This window comes from Megascapheus bottae, chromosome 19 (genome assembly GCF_031878675.1).
Source record: "Megascapheus bottae isolate mThoBot1 chromosome 19, mThoBot2.hap1, whole genome shotgun sequence".
NCBI classification, from domain to species: Eukaryota; Metazoa; Chordata; class Mammalia; order Rodentia; family Geomyidae; genus Megascapheus; species Megascapheus bottae.
The window spans coordinates 42,989,901-43,006,798 of record NC_143527.1 but is presented as its reverse complement, the minus strand read 5'-3'; positions in this window follow the sequence as shown (position 1 = coordinate 43,006,798).

Here is a 16,898-nt window from a genome sequence, read left to right as displayed (position 1 = left end):
TTATCTTCTTGTAAAATGTAGTAACTCTGAAGCCTTTGACCTATGACAAAAATGGAAATACGCATGTTCCATTGGAATAGAAACAACAGAAGTATTCTCTAAAGAAACCAGGGTTGAACTTTAGCTTGAGGGAATGGAAACATTGAATTTTCAAGAGAATCAGACTTCAGAAAGCAAAAGGAAAATCCTGATATCAATAACCTGAAGCAAGTTTTGTCGAAGATCAAATTACAGTCCCCCATCATTCTCTAACAAAAATTTCCTGTTTATAGTCTGTCTATTAGTATGCAAACAGTCTTGTAGCTTTGATAATAACCCAGTAAGTGATTTTAAACAGACTCTAAATGTGTTTTGCCATTTAATAACAAATGATTTTTTTGCCATTTTTCAAGTACTTTTTGAATCCAATACTATACATTGCTTTCGCTTGTCTGTGAACACAGATATGCAAGCATCTTTCTGATAATTTGATTTGTTCTTCAGATATATGTGCAATAGTGGTATGGTAAGGTAGGTCTATTTTCAGTCTTTTGGGGAATCTCCACACTGGTTTTTACAGTGGATGCATTGGGAATGAAGGTGTATGGAACAGTATAAGGAGGTTCCTTTTTCCTGCACGCTCATCTAGGTACATTCAGGTCTGGGTGCAGGAAATCTCTTCCCTGGACACTTTCATTATTCCTCCTGTGCCTCATAGAGAAGTGATTAGCCTTGTGGCACACACAGGGTTTTATTCCACATGGCAAGAGAGAAGGGGCTCTCATTTTGAATATACTCATCTTTCAGGCAACCTGACTCCAGAAAAAGAGCTTCCTAGATGCTACTATGGATTATTTTCTAGGCCCATAAAGTCCTACATCTAACATGATTTCTTTCTGTGCAAGCTGCCCCAGCCAGCTCCAGTCTTAGGGAAAAGAGAGTACTTTAGTCAGATCATCTACACTCTCCTTCACACTAGAGCAAGCTAGGATGCCACATTCACTGGAGGAAGATGAAGAGCTTTGCATAGCAGTGGACCATGAGATCAACCTTAGTCTTGACATTCTTTCTTTACAACCTCTCATAGAAAAGACTCTTGCCTGGTGCCAGTGGCTCACGCCTATAATCCTAGCTACTCAGAAGACTGAGATCTAAGAATCACAATTCAAAGCCAACCTGGGCAGGAAAGTTCATGAAATTCTAATCTCCAATTAATCATTTAAAAAAGCCAGAAGTGAAGCCATCTCTCAAGTGGTAAAGCTCTTACCTTGAACAAAAGGCCCTCAGGTACAGTACCCAGACCCTGAGTTCAGGTCTCAGGACTGGCACACATGCACAACTTTAATAACAGTAGGACTGTATGACCCACTTCAAGTTGAAGTTTATCTTAGCTTTTCCCATACGAGACTCTGAACCTGTGGTTCCTAAACTATGGAACAGAACTTGACCATTTCTCTTGCAGAAGGTGTGATCTGCTTTCCAGGTGAGTGAGAGGGAGACAGGGTACAATCTAGTTACCAATAGAAGCCCCAGGTTAACTTTTAACAAGTTATGCTCAATTGACAAGTCTTTACATCCCAGGATCCCTTTTCCTAGGTAGATGCATGAGAGACACACAATGAACCATTGAACCACAGCCAGCTGATTTTTTTTTTTTTTGCCAGTCCTGGGCTTGAGCTCAGGGCCTGAGCACTGTCCTTGGACTTTCTCAAGGCTAGAGCTCTACCATTTGAGCCTCAGCACCACTTCCAGCGTTTTTGTATGTATGTGGTACCAAGGAATCGAACCCAGGTCTTCGCGCATGCTAGGCAAGCACTTTAACCACTAGGCCAAACTCCTGGCCAGCCAGATAATTTTTAAGAACAAAACTCTCACCTAGACTCTACAGCAACTAGTCCAGGAAATCAATTAATTATCTACAGCAACCAGTCCAGAAAGCCAAACATACTCTCAATGAGTCAGCCTTTTTATGAAGTCCACCTACTATCTCTAGCAAACAATCTCAAGGTGTAAGCAATAACCTCTGTACCAATCTATCCACAGCTCTAGGGCCTGCTTAATAAGCACAGCTTCTCAGACTTTTGTTCTTGCTTTCAACTTAGAGCCAATCAGAAGTGGCCAAGTATGCCTCCACCTACTCCTCCCTAATCATATAGGAGTCCTGGCTTCCAGTTAGCCTACCTTTACTTGATCCATGGAGATAAGTTCTAGTCAGCCCATCTTTCCCTCTAGAATGCTTGTCTCCCTCTCTGCCTCCCACTGAGCCTGCCAAAAAGTAAGTGATGATGGCTTCCTGGCAAGCTCTTACTAAATACCTTTGCTTGTTCTCATTTGGGTCACCTTCATTTATCTCTACATGGGAAAAGCTAGAAGAGTAGCTCTTTCTACATCCTAATGTTGTCGTTGAATTCTATAGTATGTGGACATTTGTTCCACAAATATTGAATGAGCAGATAATTAGTGCCACTGTAGTAGATGCTGGAGATATTTGCTGAGTGTTTCCAGTCCAGGGAGGGAGAATGCCATAATTAAATAATTACACAAGCAGATAAGAAATCCCAACAACCACAAAAGGAATCTAAATAGTTAGCCTAGTCAAGGTGCCAGAGAGAATTTTTATGAAGAAGTGGCGCCCACACTGTGATTGGAAGAATGAAATGGTGTCCACACTATGATTGGAAGAATGAAAGACAAGGTGATGAAGGGAAACAGGGATAATAACATGACTAAGGTCATGAGAGAAAGGGCAGAGAACTGGGGGCTGCAGGGAAGGTAAGCCCAAGTGGTGCCCACAGAGTCCTACCAGAGGGAATCTGAAAAAGTAACACGTGAAAGTAACACACATGGGGTCTCATAGGCTATGTTAAGGCATTCTATCTCTGTCAGAAACCATCCATCGCTGTAGAATAATCACATTAATAAAGACTACTGTGTCGGTACATGTATGGAGGCCTTACAAATATGGTGTGGTGGCAGTCAAAAAACTAATACGAGGAGGGTAACTTGTTCAAGTGAAAGGAAGTAGACAAGTGTAGAATTTAGGAGTTAAAGATTTGAAAGTTAGAGGATGCAACAATAAAGAGGCTGTCGATAGTCTTCACAGTGACTGGAATGTTTGGTTTGGGGATGGGTAGATGCTATTCTTCTATGAACCACAAAAGGACCATAGTGCAGAGGGCTGCGGCAGAAGGGCTGGGCTGGTGACAGGAGAGGTAGCTCAAGCAGTAGAGTGCTGGTCCAGCAGGTCCTGAGCTCAAAACCCAGCATTGGAAAAAAGGGACGAACTTGAGGCACTCAGAGAAGATACTAAGAAGTGAGCTAATGAATTATAAAGGTAGGATTTCTAAATGTGTGTGAGTGTTCCCCAAAGACGTTGTTGCATTTTTAAAATTTCATTTTACGTTTCTCTCTTCTCTTTCTCCACTTCCTTAAGACCCATTCCTAATCACTCCCCAGGAAGGGTACCCTGTTTGTCACAGACTGTGCAGCTGTCTAGAGTCTGTGCTTCAACACCATATAAGATACCATCGTGAAAGTTGAGATACATTTCATATAGCTACAATCAAGTATGAATTTTGTATTAATGTTGATGTTTAATAGTTTGGGTTTTTTTCTACTTTTAGTGAACATCATTTTTTTTTCATTTTAAATGATGTTTACTAAAATTTAAACTCTGCTAAAAGGTTTTTTTATAGGGCTTAAATTTGTGTGATTCATTACTGTATGAATTTTCTCACATGAACTAGGTTTTACGACTTAGTTCAGGACTTTTCTGTTTGGGCACATTTACAAAGTTGTTGACAACTATGAATGAGTTAGTGCTCACTGCAATGGACATTGTATAGTCCTCCGAATACAGTAGAGTGCATTGAGAATCATGACTAAAAACAAATATGTCCCCATCAAATTACATTCCTAGGTTCGTAGGCCTGTGAATTCTCTGATATTCATTCAGTTGTGAGCTGAGTCTAAAGACATTTCCATGGCATTAAAAATAGAACACAACTCTAACGTGCTTTAGATTATTGTTGTTCTGTTGCTCCTGTCCACGTGTCCCTTCCTAGCTTCTGTGAGATACTCCTGTGCCACAGAATCCACAATTTGCTAGTTTTTTAGTATCCTTTCCCTGTAATCTTCTAACACAGTATAAAATGTCCTATTATAGAAGACTTACATAAAGATATATTCAGTACAGAGACAAAGTATCAATGATATACTTATCCTGGTATTAGATTTTTCCTACTTACAATGAAAATTTTCATGTCAAATGTTTTAGAATATATAAGTTTTACTAAAAATAAAATCATATTCCCCTAAAATATAAATAAAAAATAAGTGATCTAATGAGCTTGGGGTGAAGCTTAAATGGTGGAAGAACTTGCCAGTAAGCAAGGGGCCCTGAGCTTAATCCTCAGTGGCACAAAAATAACCCCACATGCCTACATAAATACATCATCATTATCATCATCATCATCACACCTTCCGGTCCCTCTCTTATTGCTTCCTTTTTCCTTCTTTCCCTCCTTCCTTCCGTCCCTCCCTCCCCCTTCCCTTCTTCTTTCCCTCCCTTCTCCCTCCCTCCTTCCCTCCCTCCCTCCCTCCTTCCCTTCTTTCCTGTTTACTTTTCCTGTCAGCCCTGGAATTGAACTCAGGTCCCACAGTGTTCTTGCTTTACCAGTGGAGCCATAGTTCCGTTTCTGACCTTTTGGTGGTTAATTGGAGATGAGCGTCTCATGAACTTCCTTGTTCAGGCTGGCTTTGAATCATAATCCTCTGATCTTCCTCCTGAATAGCTAGGATTACAGGTATAAGCTAGTGATATAAAGAGAAATAAGCCCCTCCCCCTTACATCCACAGTGTAATTCCTGAGTCTTGTAAGAATGGTATCGCACATGGATTTTGCAGATGTAATTCAGCTTAGGAGCCTTGAAGGACCTCCCTGGAGAGTTAAATGGGCCTGACATAATCACATAAGACTTTAAAAAGCAGAGACTTGTTCTTAATTATGAAACAAAAGTGCATGCAGATAAAGAAAAAACAGAAAAACAGGTTACATAACATAAAGTTTAAAACTTTTCTACACATCATGACACTTTTTTAAAATATATAATCTCATTGTTATTATTAAGGTGTTACACAGGAGGGTTACCATTGCATAAGTGAGGTAATGAGTAATTTCTGTTTTGGACAATGTCACCTCTTCCTTGACTTTCCCACTTTCCCCTCCCATCCTTGTCCACCAGTTACACAGGTCATTTTCTACATAGTGAATACTGAATAGCACGATTGCATTTGTTCATCCATCCTCCTTCCCTTTGTCCCCCCTATTGTCCCCCCCAAAGAAAATAAAACCCAAATCAAAAATAAACACCAATGCTGCTGTCATCACCACCACCACCAACAACAAAACCCCCAAGTTTCTAGTTCCTGGAGTTTGTTTTGATAATCAGTATTTTAAGTTCAGAGAAGTTATACTTTTGGGTTCCTCCCCTCTGGGTATCCTCTAGTCTGACTGTGTGTGAATGCCTAGAAGCTTGTATAGGTTATCCTGTATAGTTATAGCTTATATCTAACTTCCACATATGAGGGAAAACATGTGCTATTTGTCTCTTGAGAGACATCACTTAGCATGAGTTATCCTAGGTCCATGCATTTCCCTGCAAATGGCATTCTAATGACATTCTAAAGACCTGGGAGTAAAATCCCATTGTGTATATGTACCACATTTTATGGATCCACATTTCTATTGAAGTTGTAGTACATCTGGGCTGTTCCCATAACCTGGCTATTGTGAAGAATAATGCACTGACTCGTGCTATAAAGTGAACTGATATTGGCACAGTGTGGGAGTGAATGTTTGCAAATTAACTGACAAGGATCTAATATCCTCAATATGCAAAGAACTCAAGTCAACAATGAAAAGACAAAAGTACAATTAAAAATCAGGCAAGTCTTAGTGTAGCCCGCCTGTCAGTCAGAGGGCTGGGAGTTGAGCCTGTTGGGGGGGAGGGGGGATTTGGGACAGCTCCGCTTCCCTTGGTGGGGTGCTGGGTCTTAGCGTAGCCCACCTGTATCAATATATGTGAATTAATGCACCTTCTATCCGGCAAATATCATGTAACCCTTTTATTAATTACAATAAAAAACCCAACACAATATTTGTAAATAATCTAATATAATAAATGTGTTGAAAGTTATAAGCTTAACAATGGGCAAACAAAGCTAAATAAAATCATTGCTTCCAGAGAGTTTCTGTTCGAGATCGGCAACAAACAGATAAAGAGATAATTTCAGTGCAGTACGTGTGATCAGAGAAGTATGCATAAGAGTTTTTTTTTGTTGTTGTTGTTGTTTTAAATGTACAGGTAATCATCCTTTTGCCTAGTGTTAAATAAATGTCTACAAAACAAAACAAAAAAAAATCAGGCAACAAGGGGTTGGGAACTCCCACCTAGCTACTGGCATTTGACCCTTCTTGCCTGCAAAGCAGTACAAGGGAGCCAAGCAGGCCAAGTCTGCCTCTGCTCCTGGTCTATTTCAAGTAACGATTCTGGAGAATGTATTCCTGGGATGAAATGGAAACAGCATGTGGAAACAGTGGCTATGGAATATGGAAAATGTTACTTTTAACTTTCTCTTCCCTGCCAGCCAGGTGTGAAAATAGAGGAATGGAATGAATGTAGAATGAACCAACCCACAGTATCTTTCATTACCAGGGAAGGGCGTGGCTAGTTGAGCCGTGGCAGAGGATGTGGAGGGAAAGGACTGGAACCACCAATACTGGAATTTAGCAATCCCAGGGATCCCAGCAGAGCCAGACAAAGCATAAACAATACATTCACAGTCCCAGAGTGAATGAAAACAGAAAGGGAAGACAAGTATAAATCATGCATTTTGAGAAATTTGGCTCCAACGAGATGGGAAGAGAGGGTGGCAGCTGGGAGAAATACACAAGGACAGTTGAGAACCCTTTCCCCTTCTTTTCTTCTGACTTGGTTTGGTTTGATGTCCGGACACTTTTTTCTTCTAAAGAAAAATTCCTTTGAAAGGAGGAATGAGTTGAACATAAAGGAAAGACAAAGGGGGTTGTAGTGTGACGTTTCTGAGAAGCTAGCAGGGGTGAGATGCGGTCACTACAGTGGGGAGGGAGGGAGTCCTCCCTAGAGGAAGTTAGACAGAGAAGGAAAGGATGGCTCACAGATGGGAAGGAGAAAGGCAAGCAGCAACCCAACTGGTGGCTTCTATTTTCTCTGCAAAGTGGGAAGTGCAGTCATCTGCTGAAAGGGAAGTGGAGTGGTGGGTGTCTGAGACCAAGGAGAGGAGAGGCTTGCAATGCTCAACTGGAGAGTGGGAGGGTCAGCTTACCAGGAGGCAGAGGCGCATGAAGTGGCCCTAAGCTTGTATGGAGACTGATCCAACTAGAACATGGTGGAATCAATGGACATTGGATTCTCGAACAGAGAGAAAGAATGTGTGTGTGTGTGTGTGTGTGTGTGTGTGTGTGTGTGTGTGTGTGTGTGTGTGTGTGTGTTATATGTCTAGTGTGTATCTGTGAATTGTGTCCTGCTCTTATGGATTATTAAGATTTTGCCAACTTGGAAAAAGTAAAGGAAAAAGAAGGTAGGAAGCTTATTCTGTGATGCTTTCTACTTGTTTCGAGAGGTGGTAAGGAGAGAGTTGACAGGTGAGACAGGCAGAGGGCATTGCTTTAGGAAGCAATGGAGACTTAGCCCTTGTAATGGGGTATGGTGAGTGAAAACAATGAAGAGAAAAGTGGTGCTCATAGTACTTCTCCTGGCTTAAATTGTTATTTAGCAGGCCCTGTAAGAGACTCAAAGATAAATAATCTCAGTGTATGGACAATAGTGATAAAGAGGTGTGAGCAAGAGCCAGTTTTACTGTCAAACGACTCCACAGATCCACTTCCAGTTTTCTGGTGGTTAATTGGAGATACGAGTCTCACGGACTTTCATGTATGTGCTGGCTTTGAATCATGATCCTTCGATCTCAGCCTCCTGAGTAGCTAGGATGACAGGCGTTGACCACTGCCACCTGGCTGAATTTAAACTTTTACATCTATGACACCTAAGCTTCAGAGTGACCTCATGAATTCTATGATTTAGCCTAGCCAACAGAATAGTACAAGAGCAATGGGAGGGTACTCCATACAGGGTTATATTATGAATAGCCTAATTAACATGATTATATATAACATAATTGAGTCTGCCAGTAAGACAGACCCAATCTAGAGTCTTACTCCCTTGGAAATTTGAAACCTGCAGTTACCATGAGTCCTCTATCTATAAGGAAACACAACTTCAGCTCTGACTGACTTGGAAGTAGTTCTTCATACGAGCCTTACAACGAGACCTCAGCCCTGGCCAAGACCTGAGGGCAGTTCTGCTGAGGAAAGAAACAAGGCTGTGTATGGACATCTGACTCACAGAAATGGAGGTAATAATGGTGTGTTAAGCCACTAAGTTTGTGGTAATTTGTTATACAGTAAGAAAAATGAAGATTTCATACAAACCTAAGGATAATAGCATTTATTTTGCCAGGTTTCACGAAGTACAAGAAAAGGATCTTCTGGTTTGACTCTATCTGGTTCGAATCTCTCCCAAGTTTAGTACCCAAGTGAGACCCTATTAAGTGGTGAGACCCATTCCTTGCTCAGCAATGGGTTATTGTTCTTGTGAAAGAAGCTGAAGAAAACTATTCTTTCATGCTTGTCCTTCTGAAACATGAGAAAACAGTAGCAAGGCACCATCTTGAAGTGGATAAGAAGCCCCATAGAATGCAAAACCTGCCTGGGCTTTCATCTCACAGTTCTTCCAGAACTATGAGAAATAAATTTCTGTTTGTAAATTAAACTCAGAAACAAAGACAGTAACCTATACCCAGAGTGTCTTTCTTTCCTTGTACAAACTCTTTTTTTCTCTTTTCTTTTCTTTCTTTCTTTTTTTTTGGTGGGTCATAGGGCTTGAACTCAGCCTGGGCACTGTCCCTGAGCTCTTCAGCTCAAAGCTACCACTCTACTCTTGAGCCAAGCCCCACTTTCCATTTTCTAGAGTCTCAGGTCCTTTTATGCTGGGCTGGCTTTGAACCTTGATCCTCAGATCTCAGCCTCCTGAGTAGCTAGGATTGCAGGTCTGAGCCACCATGCCTGTGCCTGGCTTATACAAACTCGTACAGCTTTGTCTTTCCAGGTTCTGAAAAAGTTGCCAGATCTGAAATATGTCTTTGGAAGTTCAAAGAGCAATAATGGGGGCTGGGAACGTGTCTTCGTGGTAGAGGGCTTGCCTAGCATGCATGAAGCCCTGGGTTCAATTCCTAAGTACCACATGAATAGAAAAAGCCAGAAGTGGTGCTGGGTTCAAGTGGTAGAGTACTAGCCTTGAGCAAAGATGCATGGTCACACTTTTTTAAAAGTCCCCTTTTATGGATTTAATGATATGTTTATCAGGTTCTCTGGGGGAAGGATGGGTGCCAGAGGGAAGAAGAGGCCTAGCAAAGAGAGTGAATGAAAGTGAATATGCTTCAAGTAGTTCATCTGGATGTATGAAGCCTGTTCAAGTTGTGTTTAAAAACAGGGAGCTGGGTAAAGAAGAGTGACAGAGGGAGGGATGTTGATGGGCATACTTTGTTTTTGTGTGTGAAAATGTCACAACCACTCCTCCTTGAACAGCAAATGTATACTAATAAAAAAATTGACCGAAATGCCAGTGGTTCACACCTGTAATTCTAGCTACTCATGAGGTTGAGATATGAGGATCATAGTTCAAAACCAGCTCAGGCAGAAAAGTCCATGAGACTCTTAAATCTTAGGAACCACCTAAATGCCAAAAGTGGAGATGTGACTCAAGTGGTAGAGCACTAGTTTTGAGCACAAAAGCTCAGTGACAATGCTCAGGCTTTGAGTTCAAACTGCAGGCCTGATATATGCAAAGAAGGTTAATACGTTTATAATATACTGTTTTTCTCTCAAATATGAATGCTGGACAAACCTATAAAACGTATGCAAAATGCTATTCCCTTCTTCTCAGATACTCTCTTAAAATGGATTAACAGGGACAGGAGTATTGCCTACTGGTAGAGTGCTTGCCTAGCTTACACGATGCCCTGGGTTCGATTCCTTGGTACCACATACACAGAAAAAGCTGGAAGTGCCACTGTGGTTCTTGAGAAAGTTCAAGGACAATGACCAGACCCTGAGTTCAGCCCCAGGACTGACAAAAAATAAATGTATTAACAAACCAAGATCCACAAACATGCATTTCCCCCTAAGTTTCTGTTATGGTTTGGATATAGACTGAGTGTGTCTCCAATGGTTCATACTTAGAAGCTTGGCTCCAAGCATAATGGATGTTGAGAGGTCATGGAACTTTTTATGAAGGGTGGCTTAATGCGCTTAAGTTTTGGGAAACACTGCCCTTGGAAAAGAATAATAGAGTTCTTCCTGGACCCTCAGTTGGTTCTTTTATTCCTCCCTTCCCAGGCTTTTATCACTGAATTAGTTCTTTCTTGAAAGGGAAAATTGTTACAAAAGAGTCTTTGCCCTCTTTTCTTTTGGTGTCTTCTTCCTGACTCATTATGTGACTTCTTTGAGTCTGTCAAGATGAGATCTATATAACAGTGCCCACATAACAACTCTCTTCCTTCTCTCCCTCCCTCCCTGCTTTCCCTCACCCCTCCCTCCCTCCCTCTCTCCCTTCCTTCCTTCCTTCCTTCCTTCCTTCCTTCCTTCCTTCCTTCCTTCCTTCCTTCCTTCCTCCCTTTCTCTTTCCTATCTTTCTATATTAACATTTGAACTCAGGGCTTTGCATTTGCTAGGAAGGCTACATTCTGCTTTCTTTTGCTTTAGTGATTTTTAAGACTGAGTCTCCTGTTTTTGTCTCGGCCTAGTTTCAGATTGTGGTCCTATCTATGGTTTCCTTGTAGCTGGGCCCACATCTCACCAGGCCCACTTTATTTGTTGAGATGAATGTTGTGAATTTAAGTGTTTCTTCATGGCTGACCTCAACCTATCATCCTTCCTCCCTCCACCTTTCAAGTAGCAGGAATCACAGGCAGGAAAAAAAAAACCATGTTGGGCAGTAAATCTCTTTTCTTTATATACTCTTCAGCCTCAGATATTTTTATAGCAATAAAAACAGTAATACATCTTTCCATGATTTCTAATAAGAAATGCATGCCTATTTAATGTTCATCATCCTTTGACTCAATCCGGATGACTCCATGCCAGAGAGTTTGTCATCTGATTATTTGATCATAGCTCTTGGTACACATGAGATAGCAATAGCAATGATAATTTAGGAAAATAAATTAATCAATACCCAGTGTGTTAGCACAGTGTACAAGTACTAGTTTCTAACTCACTATTTGCCTTTTCCTGACAGAAGACTTTCTGCTGAATATTGTACCTGTAAATACATGCTTAAATTTATTAAGCACGTTTCTGTCCTTAAAGCACTATGGTGACTATAATCATCTGTCTGACTGTCTCTGTCTGTCTGTCTGTCTGTCTGTCTGTCTCTTGCTCTCTCTGTCTCCGTCTCTCTGTCTGTCTGTATCTCTGACTCTCCCCCCCCCCTTTCTTTCTTGGTGTCAGCCTTAGGGGCTTGAAGTCAGGGCTTGGGCACTGTTTCTGAGCTTTTGTGCTCAAGTCTGATCTGATCTTCCATTTCTTCTACATCTGGTTTTTTGGTGGTTAATTGGATATAGAGTTTCATGGACTTTTATGCCCAGGCTGGCTTCAAACCATAATCCTCAGATCTCAGCCTCAAAGTAACCAAGATTCCAGACATGAGCCACTGGCACCTAGTGGTTGACTGTAATACGCTCTTAACCAGAGCCCTCTATTGACTGCTGATAAGAGTCCAAATTCTGGAGTTCCTGGATTCCAGAACAATAATAAAGATACACAGTAATCTGACTTTAGAGAATCAAATGTTTCCGTTTCAATTAAACTGAAAAGGGTCGGCCTTTCCCCCACTCAATCTTTCTTCCCCACGCTCAGCCTTTGTTCATCTCTTTCAATAGTTCAGCACCATCCTCCCTACCCGAAAAGGCTGAGTCAGGTGAAATGTCTATAAACAGCACAGGGTGGAGTCTACATCCTGGTCTTCAGATGGAATGGAATCATGAATATAAGAATATGTTGTGTGTGTGTGTGTGTGTGTGTGTGTGTGTGTGTGTGTGCATGCCAGTCCTAGGGCTTGAACTCAGGGCTTGATCATTGTCCCCCGGTTATTGGGCCCAAGGCAAGTGCTCTACCATTAGAGCCACAGTTCCACTTCTGGATTTTTTTTTTTTGTAATTGAAGACAAGAGTCTCATAGACTTTCCTTCCCAATTCTTAGATCAGCCTCCTGAGTAGCTAAGATTACAGGCATGAGCCATCAGTACCCAGCCTGGGCCTATTATATCCAGGAATTGGCAGAAGTGGGTCTAGGACTCACACAATAGATTTGTTGGCTTGTTTTTTTTCCCTATGTAGTACCACATGGCTATTATAACTTAGGTTTTATTGTTGAACTGATTTAAACAAAAAATGCTTTGAGTATCATTAAACAACGTGAATATGATCAGAGAGAAAACAAAGGGATTTCAGATAACACATGAAGCTTTATGTTTGAACAAGGAAGTTTCCAAGATGTCAGGTCAAGAGCAATGCAATACAGTACAGAAATGTCAGCCACTGGGTGTGAGGGGGAGAGATGGGGGAGAATGCTTGAAGGGGTGACATTGAACTACATGCATTGTGCTATTGCATACATAATCTACCTTGTGAAACTGAAACTTCTTTGTATACTACTTAAAATTATATATAAATTATATATGCAATATTATATATATGTAAATGTCAGCAACAACACTTTTTACCCTTATCCTAGCCTGAAAGGTTATCAGCCACTTGGGCTTCCAGTTGCTTTGTACAGGAAGTCGTTAGTAGGTGACCCCATGTGACTCGTAGTAGGCTGCTTCTCTATATGACCCCTTTGCCCTTGAAGAATTCTTTAGTAGGCCACACAGTGATGCATATGTCCTCTCAAGGACTTGGACATGTTGACTCTAAATGGTTTATTTGTTTTCTGCACCTGTTTCTGCTACCTTCCAAACCCCAAGAGAACTGAAAGCAGACCTTCTGCTGCTCTGAGAAATTATTTTGTCTAGATCATACACCAGAGCAGGTGCCACATGGAGTAGGCTATGCCAAATCTCCATCCATGCAGAAGGAAGTCGGCCAGAAGATGGCATCTCCTCATTTAAACGATCCCCAGACTCAGGTGAATCCAGAACTGGTTTGATTTCTACAGTGTAGACAGCATAGGATCCGTGAGTGCTGAGCAAACCCAGAGACCCTGAAGTTTGCTGCACTTGTTTTCCATAGTGAGATTTCGAATTGTGGACTGCAGACAGTTTACATGCGTGCTCATTCACTACTAGCTGACTCATGGCTGATCCAGTGCCATTTGGATCTTAGGAGAGCCCAGCTGCTATCCCTGCAAACCACAGCAAGAGAAAAGTGGCCTGTAACCTCTGTTCCTTACGCTCTTCTGTAAGAGTCAGGGAGGGAGACAGCAATAGGACCCACTCCCACCAAGTTCAACTGACAATACTGAGAAAACTTAAAGCAGTAAAAATCTATCCCAGAAAAAAAATAGTGTTTGTCAAACTCAGGAAAGGGGAGGATCTGAATACTCATTAGATTCCAAATTTTTACCCTCAAGATGTCAGTTGAGAATAGTCACTCTTTTTATAGTCATGCATCACATAATTGATTATTAAAATAATACCTTTGCTAATTATTAAGTAGGCTCCCTTAATCAAGTGGGTTTTCCTCCAAAGACATTTTTAGGCACTTTTTACTATTATTATAAAAGTAATGTACAAAGGTGTTACAGTTTTATAAGTCAGAGAAAAAGTACATTTCTTTTTTTTTTTTTTCTTTTTTTGCCATTCCTGGGGCTTGAACACAGGGTCTGAGCACTGCCCTTGGACATTTTCAAGGCTAGAACTCTACCATTTGAGCCACAGCACACTTCTGGCTTTTTCTTTTTCTTTTTTTTTTTTTGATTTGTAAAGATTTTTTATTGTAATTAATACAAGGGTTACAATATATTAGCCAGATAGAAGGTACATTTCTTTTTTTTTTTTTTGCCAGTCCTGGGCTTGAGCTCAGGGCCTGAGCACTGTCCTTAGATTTTCTCAAGGCTAGAGCTCTACCACTTGAGCCTCAGCACCACTTCCAGCTTTTTTTGTATGTATGTGGTACCAAGGAATCGAACCCGGGTCTTCACGCATGCTAGGCAAGCATTTTAACCACTAGGCCAAACTCCTGGCCAGAAGGTACATTTCTTAACAATCATTGCTACCCCTTCTCATGTTTTGGTCCCCATTTCCCTCCCCAACTCCCTCCCATCATCTTGTTTCCCCCTTCCCTATCCTATTTCAAATAAACAAATAAACATATATACAATATATCAGATAACAAGGCAAGATGAGACATAACATAGTAGTTAAGAACAACAGTCACATCTTATATGGCTTTTGTTTCTATATCCTGGAGGTCCTTTCATTTAGGGTCATACTATATGGCCTTATGTATCTAGGTTTTGCTCTATTGCAAATCTCTGCTAGGAGAGCCCAAGGTTTCTACTGATTATGACAAATGAGGGAAACCATTGAGCCTATGTTCCTTTGAGTCTGGCTTATTTCACTTAATATGATTTTTTCTAAGTCTTTCCATTTCCTTACAAATGGGGCAATGTCGTTCTTTCTGACAGCAGCATAGTATTGTGTATAAATACCACATCTTGTTGATCCACTCATCAACTGAGGGACATCTGGGTTGGTTCCATATCTTTGCTATGGTAAATAGTGCTGCAATGCACATCAATGTGCTAGTGGATTTAGTATGTCCTTGTTTCTCCCATTCTGTAGGCTTCCTATTTAATTTACTAGCTATGTCCTTTGCCCTACAGAAGCTCTGCAGTTTAATACAGTCTCACTTATCCAGCCTTTCTCTGATTTGTTGTGTTTCTTGGTCCTTATTGAGAAAGTTTCAACCTGTGCCAAGGAGGCCTAGTATGTCTCCTATTCCTTCAGTTTTCAGTGTGTCCACTTTTACCTCAAGGTCTTTGATCCATTTGGAGTTAATTCTAGTGCAGGGTGACAGAGAAGGATCCAACTTTAGTTGTCTGCAGGTGCTTAACCAGTTCTGCCAGCACCACTTGTTGAAGAGGCTATCTTTCTTCCATTCTATTTTTTTGGCTCCCTTGTCAAAGATTAGGTGGCCATAGGTCTGTGGTTTAATATCTGGGTCCTCAGTTCTATTCCATTGGTCTTCAGGCCTGTTCTTGTGCACTTTCTATGTATGTGGTACTGAGGAATTGAAACTGGCTCATACATGCTAGGCAAGCACGCAACCACTAGGCCAAACTCCTGAACTCTTTTTTTTTTTTTTGCCAATTCTCAGCCTTGAACTCAGGGCCTGAGCACTGTCCTTGGCCTTTCTCAAGGCTAGAGCTCTACCACTTGAGCCACAGCATCACAGCTTTTTTCTATGTATGTGGTACCAAGGAATTGAACCTGGGTCTTAGTGTATACTAGGCAAGCACTCTACTACTAGGCCAAACTCCTGGCCCTCAACTATTATTAGTAGTAGTAGTACTAGTAGTATTTTTATTGTCGGGATAATGTATGGAGGGGTTACAGTTACATTCGTCAGGTAGGTGCATTACTTCTCACACACTGAGACTTCTATGTTTTTTTTCTCCATTTCCCTCCCCTGCCTCCTCCCAATCATCTTGTTTTCCCCCTCCCCTTTCCTATTTCAAATAAACAAATAAATGTATATACAATATGCCAGGTAACAAAGACTGATACTGTAACAATATGAGATTAACCATAAGGTAAAAAAAGAGAAGAGAAATAACATAGTACATTAAGAACAACATTCACACAAGATAAAGCTCTTGTTTCCATATCCTAGAGATCCTTTCATTTAATCTCATCCTATATGACCTTATGTATCTAGGTTTTGAGCTATTATAATCCTCTGCTAGGAGAGTCCTACATGTGTAAAAATTATTACAAATGAGGGAAATCATGGAGCCTATGTTCCTTTGGGTCTGGCTTAATTCACTTCATAGGATTTTTTCCGAGTCTTTCCATTTCCTTACAAATGGGGCAATGTCATTCTTTCTAATGGCAGCATAGAATTCCGTTGTGTATAAGTATCACATCTTCTTGATTTAATCATCTACTTAGGGGCATCTTTGCTATAGTAAATAGCGCTGCAATGAACATTGTTGTCCTGATGACTTTAGTATGTCCTTCTTTCTGGAGGTTTGGGTAAAAGCCAAGGAATGAAATTGCTGGATCATAGGGGAGTTCTTTTGAGGAATTGCCATACTGCTTTCCATAGTGGTTGAGTGAGTTTACACTCCCACCAACAGTGTAGTAGTGATCCCTCCTGGCCACATCCCCGCCAGCATCTGTAGTTATTAGATTTCTTGATCATGGCCATTGTATCTGGAGTGAGGTGGAATCTCAAAGTTGTTTTGATTTTCATTTCTTTTATGGCCAGAGATGTCGAGCATTTCTTTGTGTGTCTATAGGCCTTTCTTATTTCCTCTTCAGAGAAGTCTCTTAAAAGGTGGGCTAAAGACTTAAGAAGAGACTTCTCTGAACTATTATTTTAAAAAGAAGGACTTGAGTATAAAATGGGATGTGGGATCTGAGGGGGGGGTGCCAATGAGATTGGGAAGAGTGAAAAGGAAGCATTTGGGTGAATGTGGCTGAACTTGGTACACTTCTTTGAGGTGACAGTAGGAGAGCTGACAGCAGATGTGCTGGTACTCCATTGATGGGGGCATAAATGTTTCAAATGCACTTCAGCTGATTGGTAGGTCTTCT